We start from the raw sequence: 16,175 nt of genomic DNA on the forward strand, positions 1-16,175 counted from the left end.
AATCAACACACCCCTTAATTAATACACCCCCTTAATTAATCCACACACCCCTTAATTAATACACCCCCTTAATTAATCCTCACTCCCCCTTAATACCCCCCTTAATTACTACACCCCCTTAATTAATCCACACCCCCTTAATTAATACACCCCCCTTAATTAATCCACACACCCCTTATTTATTACACCCCCTTAATTAATCCACTCACCCCTTAATTAATCCACTCACCCCTTAATTAATCCTCACTCCCCCTTAATACACCACCCTTAATTAATACACCCCCCTTAATTAACCCACACCCCCTTAATAACCCACACCCCCTTAATTAATCCACACCCCCCTTAATTAATACTCACTCCCCCTTAATTAATACTCCCCCCTTAATTAATCAATACACCCCCCTTAATTAATACACCCCCCTTAATTAATACACCCCCTTAATACTCACTCCCCCTTAATTAATACACCCCCCTTAATTAACCCACACCCCTTAATTAATACACCCCCTTAATTAATCAACACACCCCTTAATTAATACACCCCCTTAATTAATCAACACACCCCTTAATTAATACACCCCCTTAATTAATCCACACACCCCTTAATTAATACACCCCCTTAATTAATCCTCACTCCCCCTTAATACCCCCCTTAATTACTACACCCCCTTAATTAATCCACACCCCCTTAATTAATACACCCCCCTTAATTAATCCACACACCCCTTAATTATTACACCCCCTTAATTAATCCACTCACCCCTTAATTAATCCACTCACCCCTTAATTAATCCTCACTCCCCCTTAATACACCACCCTTAATTAATACTCACTCTCCCCTTAATTAATACACCCCCTTAATTAATCCACACCCCCCTTAATTAATACACCCCCCTTAATTAACCCACACCCCCTTAATACACCCCCTTAATCCACACACCCCTTAATTAATACTCACTCCCCCTTAATTAATACTCCCCCCTTAATTAATCAATACACCCCCCTTAATTAATACACCCCCTTTAATTAATACACCCCCTTAATTAATACACCCCCCTTAATTAATACACCCCCTTAAATAATACACCCCCCTTAATTAATACACCCCCTTAATTAATACACCCCCTTAATTAATACTCACTCCCCCCTTAATTAATACTCACTCCCCTCGTAATTAATACACCCCCTTAATTAATACACCCCCCTTAATTAACCCACACCCCCTTAATACACCCCCCTTAATTAATCCACACACCCCTTAATTAATACTCACTCCCCCCTTAATTAATACACCCCCCTTAATTAATACACCCCCTTAATTAATACACCCCCCTTAATTAATACTCACTCCCCCCTTAATTAATACACCCCCTTAATTAATACACCCCCCTTAATTAATACTCACTCCCCTCGTAATTAATACACCCCCTTAATTAATACACCCCCCTTAATTAATACACCCCCTTAATTAATACACCCCCTTAATTAATACTCACTCCCCCCTCAATTAATACACCCCCCTTAATTAATACACCCCCTTAATTAATACTCACTCCCCCCTTAATTAATACACCCCCCTTAATTAATACTCACTCCCCCCTTAATTAATACACCCCCCTTAATTAATACACCCCCCTTAATTAATACTCACTCCCCCCTTAATTAATACACCGCCCTAAATTAATACACCCCCCTTAATTAATACTCACTCCCCTCGTAATTAATACACCCCCTTAATTAATACACCCCCCTTAATTAATACACCCTCTTAATTAATACACCCCCTTAATTAATACACCCCCCTAAATTAATACACCCCCCTTAATTAATACTCACTCCCCCCTTAATTAATACTTCCCCCTTAATTAATACACCCCCCTTAATTAATACTCACTCCCCCTTAATTAATACACCCCCCTAAATTAATACACCCCCCTTAATTAATTCTCACTCCCCTCGTAATTAATACACCCCCTTAATTAATACACCCCCCTTAATTAATACACCCCCTTAATTAATACACCCCCTTAATTAATACTCACTCCCCCCTTAATTAATACACCCCCCTTAATTAATACACCCCCCTTAATTAATACTCACTCCCCCCTTAATTAATACACCCCCCTAAATTAATACACCCCCCTTAATTAATACACCCCCCATAATTAATACACCCCCCTTAATTAATACACCCCCCTTAATTAATACTCACTCCCCCCTTAATTAATACATCCCCCTTAATTAATCCACTCACCCCTTACTTAATCCACTCACCCCTTAATTAATCCTCACTCCCCCTTAATACACCACCCTTAATTAATACTCACTCTCCCTTTAATTAATACACCCCCTTAATTAATACACCCCTCCTTAATTAATACTCACTCCCCCCTTAATTAATACTCACTCCCCCCTTAATTAATACTCCCCCCTTAATTAATCAATACACCCCCCTTAATTAATACACCCCCCTTAATTAATACACCCCCCTTAATACTCACTCCCCCCTTAATTAATACACCCCTCGTAATTAATACACCCCCTTAATTAATACACCCCCCTTAATTAATACACCCCCTTAATTAATACACCCCCTTAATTAATACTCACTCCCCCCTTAATTAATACACCCCCCTTAATTAATACACCCCCTTAATTAATACTCACTCCCCCCTTAATTAATACACCCCCCTAAATTAATACACCCCCCTTAATTAATACTCACTCCCCCCTTAATTAATACACCCCCCTTAATTAATACACCCCCCTTAATTAATACTCACTCCCCCCTTAATTAATACACCCCCCTAAATTAATACACCCCCCTTAATTAATACTCACTCCCCTCGTAATTAATACACCCCCTTAATTAATACACCCCCCTTAATTAATACACCCCCTTAATTAATACACCCCCTTAATTAATACTCACTCCCCCCTCAATTAATACACCCCCCTTAATTAATACACCCCCCTTAATTAATACTCACTCCCCCCTTAATTAATACACCCCCCTAAATTAATACACCCCCCTTAATTAATACTCACTCCCCCCTTAATTAATACACCCCCATAATTAATACACCCCCCTTAATTAATACTCACTCCCCCCTTAATTAATACATCCCCCTTAATTAATCCACTCACCCCTTAATTAATCCACTCACCCCTTAATTAATCCTCACTCCCCCTTAATACACCACCCTTAATTAATACTCACTCTCCCTTTAATTAATACACCCCCCTTAATTAATACACCCCCCTTAATTAATACACCCCCCTTAATTAACCCACACCCCCTTAATAACCCACACCCCCTTAATTAATCCACACCCCCCTTAATTAATACTTACTCCCCCTTAATTAATACTCCCCCCTTAATTAATCAATACACCCACCTTAATTAATACACCCCCCTTAATTAATACACCCCCCTTAATTAATACACCCCCCTTAATACTCACTCCCCCTTAATTAATACACCCCCCTTAATTAACCCACACCCCCTTAATTAATCAACACACCCCTTAATTAATACACCCCCTTAATTAATCCACACACCCCTTAATTAATACACCCCCTTAATTAATCCACACACCCCTTAATTAATACACCCCCTTAATTAATCCTCATTCCCCCTTAATACCCCCTTAATTACTCCACCCCCTTAATTAATCCACACCCCCTTAATTAATACACCCCCCTTAATTAATCCACACACCCCTTAATTATTACACCCCCTTAATTAATCCACTCACCCCTTAATTAATCCACTCACCCCTTAATTAATCCTCACTCCCCCTTAATACACCACCCTTAATTAATACTCACTCTCCCCTTAATTAATACACCCCCCTTAATTAATCCACACCCCCCTTAATTAATACACCCCTCTTAATTAACCCACACCCCCTTAATACACCCCCCTTAATCCACCCCCCCTTAATTAATATTCACTCCCCCCTTAATTAATACTCCCCCCTTAATTAATCAATACACCCCCCTTAATTAATACACCCCCTTAATTAATACACCCCCTTAATTAATACACCCCCCTAATACACCCCCCTTAATTAATACACTCCCTTAATTAATACACCCCCTTAATTAATACACCCCCTTAATTAATACTCACTCCCCCCTTAATTAATACACCCCTTAATTAATCCACCCCCTTAATTAATACTCACTCCCCCCTTAATTAATACACCCCCTTAATTAATACACCCCCCTTAATTAATACTCACTCCTCCCTTAATTAATACACCCCCCTTAATTAATACACCCCCCTTAATTAATACTCACTCCCCCCTTAATTAATCCATCCCCCTTAATTAATCCACTCACCCCTTACTTAATCCACTCACCCCTTAATTAATCCTCACTCCCCCTTAATACACCACCCTTAATTAATACTCACTCTCCCTTTAATTAATACACCCCCTTAATTAATACACCCCCCTTAATTAATACACCCCCCTTAATTAACCCACACCCCCTTAATACACCCCCCTTAATTAATCCACACCCCCCTTAATTAATACTCACTCCCCCCTTAATTAATACTCCCCCCTTAATTAATCAATACACCCCCCTTAATTAATACACCCCCCTTAGTTAATACACCCCCCTTAATACTCACTCCCCCCTTAATTAATACACCCCCTTAATTAATACACCCCCTTAATTAATACACCCCCCTTAATTAATACTCACTCCCCCCTTAATTAATACACCCCCTTAATTAATACACCCCCTTAATTAATACTCACTCCCCTCGTAATTAATACACCCCCTTAATTAATACACCCCCCTTAATTTATACACCCCCTTAATTAATACACCCCCTTAATTAATACTCACTCCCCCCATAATTAATACACCCCCTTAATTAATACACCCCCCTTAATTAATACTCACTCCCCCCTTAATTAATACACCCCCCTTAATTAATACACCCCCCTTAATTAATACTCACTCCCCCCTTAATTAATACACCCCCCCCTTAATTAAACCTCCCTCCCCTTTAATTCTTTAATCCATTATCCACCCCCCCTTTAATTAATTTAGCCCCATCACATAAAATGACTACTTACATTTTATTGATGCCTTGACCGACTGGGTGCCTCACCGCCCGGATCCTTCCGCTGAAGATCCGTGAAGGCGGGCTGACGGCGCTGCGCACGACGTCATCACGTTGCGCGACGTCATCACGTTGCGCGACGCCGCGGCCCGCAACACTCCTCCCCTTCTCATCCATGTAGTAAGTCCTGCCGGGCCGCGAAGGTGCTGCGGATGTGCGCAGCGTAATGATGGGGGCCGGGGGGTGACACATGACACCGGACGTCATGGCACCCCCCTAGTCAGTGGCACCCGGGGCGGGCCGCACCACCCCCGCGCCCCCCCCTTAGTACGCCACTGCGTAGGGTAATATGGAATGCCAACCACTTGACTTATTTTGTTTTTTTTGTGTGGAGTAGTGAGAGTATGTAATGGTTGGGGGCGGGGCCGGGCGGCCATGCTAGCAGGCTGCAAGTCACTATGGCTCCTGAGGAATCCAGCTATTTTTTGGGCAAATACCCACCTTATTCTGCTTGGAATACCCTGGAAGTTCGTGGCATCAGGTCCTGGAGTGTCCCGGTGCAGCTGGAGCACCTGATACAGGTGATTCTGGGTCCTGGAGAGATGCTCTGGGGCTTGGGGACTGAGGCCTACCCAGGAGGGGAGTGGGGCGGACGGCCGCTGCCCCGCTTTCTGCCACGGCTAATGCGAAGCTACACTATAACTGACACCCTCACGGCCTCGTTCACCCCCCCTTTGGACCGGTGGGGGGCATCCCGGTCCCCACAAGGGAAGCTAACATCTCTGCATCGCTACTGGGCGACTCGACATCGAAAGTAAGCGACTCCCATGCGGCCTCCTTAAAATGGCCGACGGCGGCGCACTCACCCTAATGGCAGAGAAGGAGAAGATGAACCCCTTATGGCGCGCTGAAGCAGAGCCAGTAAACCACATAACCCGAGCTGTAAACACATCTGGAATACGACCGCAGACGGGCACTTACACTGCAGCGGCAATCCCCTGAAACAGGCTCAGTACCTGCTCCATCTAAGCACGCCTTACTAGCGCTTTCCACAACTGAGGCTCAAGATCAACACTGGAGGAGTGCCCGGAGAGGCCATCTTCAAACACCAACTCCACTAAATGCAGCCCGCACCTGGACACTGTGACTTGAAAATCACCGAGCTCATACCCACCTAATGGCTGGAAAGCCTGTCAACGGCAATCTGCAGACCCTGTGCGGGACTGAGAGACTCAGTGAACCTCGTGGATACCCTACAGGGAAGCTCCCCATGCATGGGAATAAGCTACCTTTTAACACCTTCCACATTGTCAAAGCCAGCGGCGACCCCAGCTTCTCACGACGGATTGCATCAAAGGCACACACCGCAGAAACTGCCACCGACAGCCTCAATAAGAGGTTACTTTGGCTGCATTTACTGTCACTCGGACATCTCTGCTGTTAGTACCACAGTTACTGTTATAGTAAATATTATTTTTATTTGTCTGCCTATTGTTGATGACAACCCAGTATGCTAAAATATGCCTGGTGGTACTCTATCTAAGTACCTATCTTAGCTAAGCCTGAGAATTATCATATCACAAAAATGTCAGTATGTAATTCTATATTACTACCTCATATGCTGTAACGTTCACCTGACACATAAGATTAACTCTCAACTAAACTACTATATTGTCAGATCGCACACGCAGTTAATTATCAGGCTCCACACTGTTGAAATGCTACACATATTCTAACTCTCGCTTCAGTAATCTAACTACGATCTTGAACCACAAAATAAATAAAATGTGCAAGTTGTAACCATGCCATACTCATGTTACCCTATATATTTTATGATCGAGCTTGTGAATGCTGCTGTGGCAATACAAGCACCGCTGTAACTATCTGCACAACAAAAATAAAGAATAAAAAAAAAAAAAAAAAAGAGTATGTAATGGTTATGATGTTTGTTGATATATGACCGTTTAAAGGACCACTATAGGCACCCAGACCACTTAAGCTTAATGAAGTGGTCTGGGTGCCAGGTCCATCTAGGTGTAACCCTTTTTGCTGTAAACATAGCAGTTTCAGACACTGCTATGTTTACCTATGGGTTAATCCAGCCTCTAGTGGCTCATTGACAGCAGCTAGAGGCGCTTCCACGCTTCTCACTGTGATTTTCACAGTGAGAAGACGCCAGCTTCCATAGGAGAGCATTGAGAATGCTTTCCTATGGACTGGCTGAATGCGCGCGCGGCTCTTGCCGCGCATGCGCATTCAGCCAGTGACGGCGAAAAGGAGGAGGAGAGTTCCCCGCGCCGGTCCTTAAAGACAATAAATGGTGTTAGTAAAATTTACTTTTGAGAGCCAGCCAAGGACATATGGAATAGCAGAGACATTGGACTGTACAGCAGATTCATTATTACTTTGCTATTTAACTACTAAGACTTCCATATGGATTTGTCATAAGGCTTTCATGTGGATTTAAAAAGCACTCGTTTGATTGTTCACCTAAAACTGTACTGACTCCCTGCATTCGGTATACAAACTAAATCTACCGAACACCGGACCACCCTGATGCTTCAATCTACCTCCCTGTTCGTCTAATACATTCTTATTGAAACCCGCGAACGCTTTGTTCAAGTCCCTGGGTGGCCGCCATTTCGGGAGTTTAGCACGTGGCGGCGGCCATCTTAAACTCCCGAACAGTGGTGTTTTGCCGTTGAGTGTCTGGAACTAAAATTGGACACTCAACTAGGCAAACACCGCTGAGACCTCCAGACTTCCATAAATTTGTGCCAAAACTACCGAATGAGCCGCCGTTCGGTAGAAAGACTAATGCAAACATGGGGATTCACCAATACCACCAATAAAGCCATTTAGTGACTTTTATTCCGCGAACAGAGACCGACCGCAAGGCCAAAACTTATGGAACTATTTTCGGCTACTGTTGCCTGTGCGGTCAGTCAAAACTTTAAACCCCCATAACTCCCGAACCCCTGGTCCGATCTGGGTGATTTTTGAATATGTTATTCACCCAGATCAGGGATACCACATTTAGGGGTGTACCCTATGTATTTGGGGTACATTTAGAACTTGGGGAAAAATATGTACATTTTAATTCTGTTAACAGATAAGCTGATGGGAGGAGACGTGTGGGTTGTACCTTGTACTTTATTGGTACTTTATTGGTTAATGTACTAATTATTGTGGGTGGCTCCCTTGCATGGGAGCACTGCATAAAAGCAGGGGTTGTGTGATTAACCCCTTAAGGACACATGACATGTGTGACATGTCATGATTCCCTTTTATTCCAGAAGTTTGGTCCTTAAGGGTTTAAAAGTTAGTTCAGTTCTGCTCCTGATACTGTGTGTCGTCCAGTTATTGGGAAAGGTGATGGGATATTATTGGATTGTATTGCTGATTGTGCTTGCTACGCTGTTGGATCATTCTATTACTGTGGATGTTTCTCCTGGGGTTACTACTTGTTCCTGAGACACACCTGGACTACAAGCTGAAATAGTCTGTGAGAGACCAGCGTTTCGCTACACCGTAGATACACACTCTACAGGTCCTATACACACACAATAGAGCCACATTTAGTACACCACGAACAGACCCTTCTACACACTTCAGCTCTCCGAGTAAGCTGCTTAACTAAGTGGTTCAGCTCATAATAGAATGGAGCTGCTAATTGATACTGGCAGCAGTGCCTGGCTGGTATCGTCCATAGGACTCCATGGAAGCTTGCAAAACCCTATGGAAGATGACATAAGCAGAGTCACACAGACACATTAACATACATAACATACATAGGTGCCACTGCTTTGTAGTCAAAGTGTAACAGTTATACATCAGGTATGGCATTCAATATATTTGCACATTTTGTTGAGATGATGGACTGTGTGGTTATAACGAGGTGACCAAGTTGTTTGTATAGTACCGCCATGTCCTGTGTGGTTCTATTTGGAGCTCGGGATGAGCTAGGCTGTAGTCGCTGGGTATAGTAATGTAGCGTATGTCATGGAGGTATTGCTCCAATATGTTACAGCGGTGTAAGCTACGTGTCCGAGGAGCAAGTAATAAGTCGTGCTGCTTGACTGTGATAGTGTGGGGATGTCGGTTGCCATGCGGGGCTTGTCTAGTGCTACAGTGGTCTAATGTCACATGGTGTCCCTCTTATATCCCTCTAGTGTCTACCCCTTCTCCCTGGGGCGTTGGGGGGGGGGTGCGTTGCTGTGTTAGCAATCTGTGGCTTCGTTTTATGCCTGACGTGTATATCAGAGGCCTAGGGCCTTAAAGATTTCATCGCCTCTCTCGTGTGTTTGCGTGAGTATGGTGAACCAGCAAGTGAGTTTGCCACAAAAAATAAAAATAATAAGAAATAAATCACATATCAACATTAACAAATAACGGCTTTGGAGGGGCCATTAGTTCCAGCAACAGCTGAATGGTTTCCCTTCTTTCCCTCTTGGGGGATATATGACTATGAGTGTCCCATTCAGGTGGTGGGGTTCGTGTTCCTTCTCGGTTCCTGCGAGGTTGCTTCAGATCGGGAGCAAAGTGTTCTGAGTGCGTGGGTTCCGTTGGTGGGTAGACCCAGCGTTGTTAGCAGTGCAGGAGCATCCGTCGGGGCTGTGGCCTTATAGGATTGCCCGTCCTTCGTGACCCACAGGGTGTTTGGGGTAGCCCATCTATAGGTTACGTTTTCCGCCTGTAATGTCCTCGTGAGAGGTTGCATGCTCTTACGCCACTGCAGGGTGGCCCTGCTTAAATCTTGAAAAAAGGATATGTGGCCGTTTTCAAAATTGTACGGGGTTTTTCCCTGTAACGCTGCTGTTAGCCCTAGTTTATCGGCTACTGTTTGGCATCTGAGGATTATGTCCCTGGGTGCTGCGGTTGGGGCCCTGGGGGATTTGGCTATTCTATATACCCCATCAAACGTGAAGTACTTAGCTCGCTTCGCAGGCAGGAGAGTTTCCACCAGCCTTCTCACATATTGCGGCAGTTCCTCCAAGGGGATGGTTTCTGGGACTCCCCTTATCTTTATGTTCTTTCTCCTGCCTCTGTCATCTAGGGTGCTCACTTGTCTGTTGGTGTCAAGTTGGGCCTTTTGTAACTGGTGTACCAACATTTTTATTTCTTGAGTGGAAGCAGAGGCGGCTCTCTAATTAGGCGATTTAGGCGGCCGCCTAAGGCCTCGCGCAGTCAGGGGCCTCGCGGCCGCCTAAATCGCCTGAGGGCAGACTGACATGTCGGGTTCTCGGTCTATGACCGAGGACCCGACACAGGAGGGGGCCCGGCGGCTTGCTCTTAGTGCCGCCAGGTGCGAGGCCCCTCCTGTCAGGCCGCCTGGGGAGAGAGCCTGCCTCAGTCTGCAGCTCCGCCGGGTGTGAGCTGCAGACTGAGGTCTCGCGATCTCCAGCCAATCAGAGCGTTGCCGCGGGTTACCACGGCAACGCTCTGAATGGAAATCACGAGACTTTCCCCATGTGGTCTGCAGCTCTGCATCCAGCGGAGCTGCAGACCGGAAATCCTACTGGACCACCAGGGAGCCATCCAGGACACTGGACTACCAGGGACAGATTGACCCCACCGGACCACCAGGGAAAAAGGTACGTTTTGATCCCCCCCCTCACCCTGTCATCCCACATGTCACCCCCCTCACCCTATCTCACCCTATCACCCCCCCACCCCATCTGACCCTGTCACCCCCCACCCCATCTCACCCTGTCACACCCCCACCCCATCTCACACTGTCACCCCCCCACCCCATCTCACCCTGTCACACCCCCACCCCATCTCACCCTGTCACACCCCCACCCCATCTCACCCTATCACCCCCCCACCCCATCTCACACTGTCACCCCCCCACCCCATCTCACCCTGTCACCCCTCCCACCCCATCTCACCCTGTCACCCCCCACCCCATCTCACCCTGTCACCCCCCCACCCCATCTCACCCTGTCACCCCCCACCCCATCTCACCCTGTCACCCCCCCACCCCATCTCACCCTGTCACCCCCCCACCCCATCTCACCCTGTCACCCCCCCACCCCATCTCACCCTGTCACACCCCCACCCCATCTCACTCTGTCACACCCCCACCCCATCTCACCCTTTCACCCCCCCACCCCATCTCACACTGTCACCCCCCCACCCCATCTCACACTGTCACCCCCCACCCCATCTCACCCTGTCACCCCCCACCCCATCTCACCCTGTCACCCCCCACCCATCTCACCCTGTCACCCCCCCACCCCATCTCACCCTGTCACCCCCCACCCCATCTGACCCTGTCACCCCCCACCCCATCTCACCCTGTCACCCCCCCACCCCATCTCACCCTGTCGCCCCCCCTCACCCCATCTCACCCTGTCGCCCCCCCCACCCCATCTCACCCTGTCGCCCCCCTCACCCCATCTCACCCTGTCGCCCCCCTCACCCCATCTCACCCTGTCGCCCCCCTCACCCCATCTCACCCTGTCGCCCCCCTCACCCCATCTCACCCTGTCACCCCCCTCACCCTGCCACCCCACTTCTCACCACCTTACACCCTGCCACCTCACCCTGTCACCCCCTCACCCTGCCACTTCACCCTGTCATCCCTCTCTCACACTGCTACCCCACCTGTCACCCCATCACCCCGTCACCCTGCCACCCCACCTGTCACCCCATCTCAACCTGCCACCCCACCTGTCACCCCCTTTCACCCTGTCACCCCCCTCTCACGCTGCCACCCCACCTGTCAGTCCCTGCCACCCCACCTGTCACCCCCTCTCACCCCACCTCTCACCCTGCCACCCCACCTGTCACCCCCTCTCACCCTGCCACCCCACCTGTCACCCCCTCTCACCCCACCTCTCACCCTGTAACCCTGTCACCCCACCTCTTACTCTGTCACCCACCCTGTGACCCCCACACTGTCACCCCCCTCATACTGTCACCCCCTCATACTGTCACCCCCCTCATACTGTCACCCCCTCATACTGTCACCCCCTCATACTGTCACCCCCCTCATACTGTCACCCCCTCTCACCCTGCCACCCCCCTCACCCTTCCTCCCCTCTCACCCCACATCTGACCCTGTCACTCACCCTGCCACCCCACCTGTCACCCTGCCACCCCACCTGTCACCCCCTCATACTGTCGCCCCCTCTCACCCTGTTACCCCCTCTCACCCTGCCACCCCACCTGTCACCCCCCTCACCCTGCCTCCCCTCTCACCCCACATCTGAACTGTCACTCACCCTGCCACCCCACCTGTCACCCCCTCTCACCCTGCCACCTCACCTGTCACCCCCTCTCACTCTGCCACCTCACCTGTCACCCCCTTTCACCCTGTCACCCCCCTCTCACACTGCCTCCCCACCTGTCAGTCCCTGCCACCCCACCTGTCACCCCCCTCTCACCCCACCTCTCACCCTGCCACCCCACCTGCCACCCCACCTGTCACCCCCTCTCCCCCTACCTCTCACCCTGTAACCCTGTCACCCCACCTCTTACTCTGTCACCCACCCTGTGACCCCCACATTGTCACCCACCCTGGCACTCCCCACACACTGTCACCCCCCTCTCACCATGTCACCCCCTCTCACCCTGCCACCCCCTCACTCTTCCTCCCCTCTCACCCCACATCTGACCCTGTCACTCACCCTGCCACCCCACCTGTCACCCTGCCACCCCACCTGTCACCCCCTAATACTGTCGCCCCCTCTCACCCTGTTACCCCCTCTCACCCTGCCATCCCACCTGTCACCCCCCTCACCCTGCCTCCCCTCTCACCCCACATCTGGCCCTGTCACTTACCCTGCCACCCCACCTGTCACCCCCTCTCACCCTGCCACCTCACCTGTCACCCCCTTTCACTCTGCCACCTCACCTGTCACCCCACCTCTTACTCTGTCACCCACCCTGTGACCCCCCACACTATGTCACCCACCTTACTCTGTCAACTTACCCTGTCACTCCCCACACACCGTCACCCCACCTCACACTGTCACCCTCTCTCACCCCACATATGACCTTGTCACTCACCCTGCCACCCCACCTGTCACCCTGCCACCTCACCTGTCACCCCCTCTCACCCTGCCACCTCACCTGTCACCCCTATGTCATTTTCCCACACACACTGTCACCTACCTCCACACACACTGTCACCTACCTCCACACACACTGTCACCTACCTCCACACACACTGTCACCTACCTCCACACACACTGTCACCTACCTCCATACACACTGTCACCTACCTCCATACACACTGTCACCTACCTCCATACACACTGTCACCTACCTCCATACACACTATCGCTCCCTCTAAACACACGGGAACCACTCTGCGCACTCTGGCACCCTCCTGCTCTTTTACACTCACCCTGCCACAGTTACTCCTTTACTCACCCTGTCACCCCCTAAAGGCAATCATTCTACACAGTACACACTGTCATAAAACATAGCGTCGCCATGAACTTAATGCCAAAGGCCAGTACACAAACATACACATGCTCAGGGAAACATACATACAAATACAAAGATACTCACTGGCAGACACACACTCTCAGGTACACACAGGTAAATGCACAATGCAACGATGTATACAAAGACTAGTTCTCTATATCCAGTACTGCAAGCTTCCTTTCAATATATCTACAGCTTCTTATATACACACACACAAGTCAACTGCAATTTTTTTCCAATAATGGTGTTAGTGGGGGCCTCATGTATGAATTTCGCCTAAGGCCTCGCCAAGTCTAGAGCCGCCACTGAGTGGAAGTGGTGGAAGTGTTGGGTGAGTTCCCACAATTTTTTCCCAGAACTTGGACCCCTTGTATTACAGATTATTTGAGGCAGTAAAATTCATCCTCTTATTTTGTTTGTCCGTTCCTTTGTGAATTCTGTGTCGACCCGAAATCATTTGTCACATCTGTCCACTACAAATGGAAACTATGTGGAATAATAAGGCTGTCTTGCAGTTTGTAACTTGAATACACGATGCTGGAACAGAGGTGTCAACTACATCTGCTTTAATAATTTATACTTGGTATCATACGCTGTCAATAGTAGCTTTTACTAGAAATGAGCACACAGAAACACACGATAGATTGTATCTGATCTGCAAAACTAAATCACTTTTAACATATCTATTTGGTTTTATTTTTTATTGTGTGAAATTTTTAATATGCTACACATAAGAAATTATATTTGTTTTAAATATGTTTATTAGAGTCGTCATATAGCTTGGGCAGGCATATGAATCAGTAAAAGTAACATATGTGTGCCTGCGCAGAGGCAAATAAGTCAGAGCAAACAGGTAATACAGAAAACTGAATATACATTGATTAGCGAAATTTGGCACATCAAGGGCATTCAATCGGCATTTTATTGCATTTTGCTGGCTGTTTAGTCGTCCGAGCCATACCTATGTCCAACTATACGTGCAATGGCATGTTCCGCATGGGGCGTCTTACACTTGGTTAGATAATCGCGAATTTAAGTAAATTAAGTGGACATATACTTTGCGTGTTCTAAATTTTGTTAATTATATCAAAGGCATATTCAACAGGTATATTAACGCTTTATGTAGGCCATGCAGTCATCTGAGCCATACTCATGTCTAACCCTAAGTAAGTGTTGTTCATTAACTGGTGCGTGTAAGTGCTGCGTGTGTGTTGGTTACGTGGGTGCTTTATGTTAGTCGTTCGAGCCAGTATCCCATGTCAGTATGTGTATGCCTGTGCAGGGCCGGTGCCAGGATTTTTGGGTACATAGGCGAAGATGCATTTTTCCGCCCCCCCTCTAAAATTAACATCTTCACCTATGTGCCTCCTAACCAGCCCCTCCCTCTTCCCCGTCCCTTAGTGTTCCTCTCCCCTCCCCCCTCCTTTCCCTGTCCCTTGGTTTTTCTCTCCCCTCCCCTCTCTGTCCCTTGGTGCACCCCCCACCCTCTTAGCGGTCACACTCCCCTTCCTGGTATGCCTCCTACCTGTCTTGTAGCGTTGCGGAGCAGACCCTCTACAGGAGCTTCAGTTTTCTGTAGCTGGCTGGACTGACAGGAAGTGCTCTCTCAGTGACCAGGTACAGGAAACAGAAGCTCCTGTACTGCGCTCCGCTCCGCCACGCTACACTCACTAACAGCCACACACACTCAATGACAAACACACAGACGTCACTGACAGACACAGACTCACTGATCTGACACACACTCATTCATTGACAGGCACACACTCAATCACAAACATAATCTCACTGATTTGACAGACACTCACAAACACACACTCATACACTGACAGACACACACATTCATACAATCATTCACAGACACACACATACACACATACACAGACACACACACAGAAACACTCACAGACAAACACATACATAGACACACACTCACAGACAAACACATACACACACAGACACATACACACACTCACACATACACAGACACACACTCACAGACTGTCACGACACTCCTTAGTCGACATGCCCTCGTGCAGTACTCACACTCACCACTCTTTCTGTTTGGCACTGTTCTCATTTCCTTTCGTTAGGCACTACACCTGGCCCTTGTTTAGCACCTATATATTCTGGTTTCTTCCCTCACTCCCGGTCAGATCATTATCCTCTATACTTGACCCTGTACCTGCTGTTTCCTGGCTCCCGTGATTCTGGCTCCTGTCTCCTGTTTCCTGAGTATCCTGAGTATCTTGTGTTTCCTGATCCGGTGTTCCGATGTCCTTATGGTCCTGTGTCCTGTGCCTCTTGTTCCAGTGTTCGCCTGCAGTGTTCCTGTCTAGACTCCTTCTCCAGTGATTCTGACCTTGCTGCATTATTTCTGTGTGACCTGCTTAGGACTTTGCTCCTTGATGTTCATTTGTACTTGGTGGCTGCACTAACCTGACTAAGCCTTTACCTTTGCCTAGGACTATCGTGGACTCTGCCTGCTCTATTGTATATATTGGGTTATTGTATATATTTATATATTTGTGGCATTGTCATATTTTGTTTTGTATATATTATATATATCTATATCCTTTTGGTTTGCCTTAATACATTTTCTTTATTACTCCATTTATCGTGTCCTAGAATTATTTCTCTGCTAAGTTGGTTC

This window comes from Pelobates fuscus, chromosome 8, assembly GCF_036172605.1.
Source record: "Pelobates fuscus isolate aPelFus1 chromosome 8, aPelFus1.pri, whole genome shotgun sequence".
Classification (NCBI taxonomy): domain Eukaryota; kingdom Metazoa; phylum Chordata; class Amphibia; order Anura; family Pelobatidae; genus Pelobates; species Pelobates fuscus.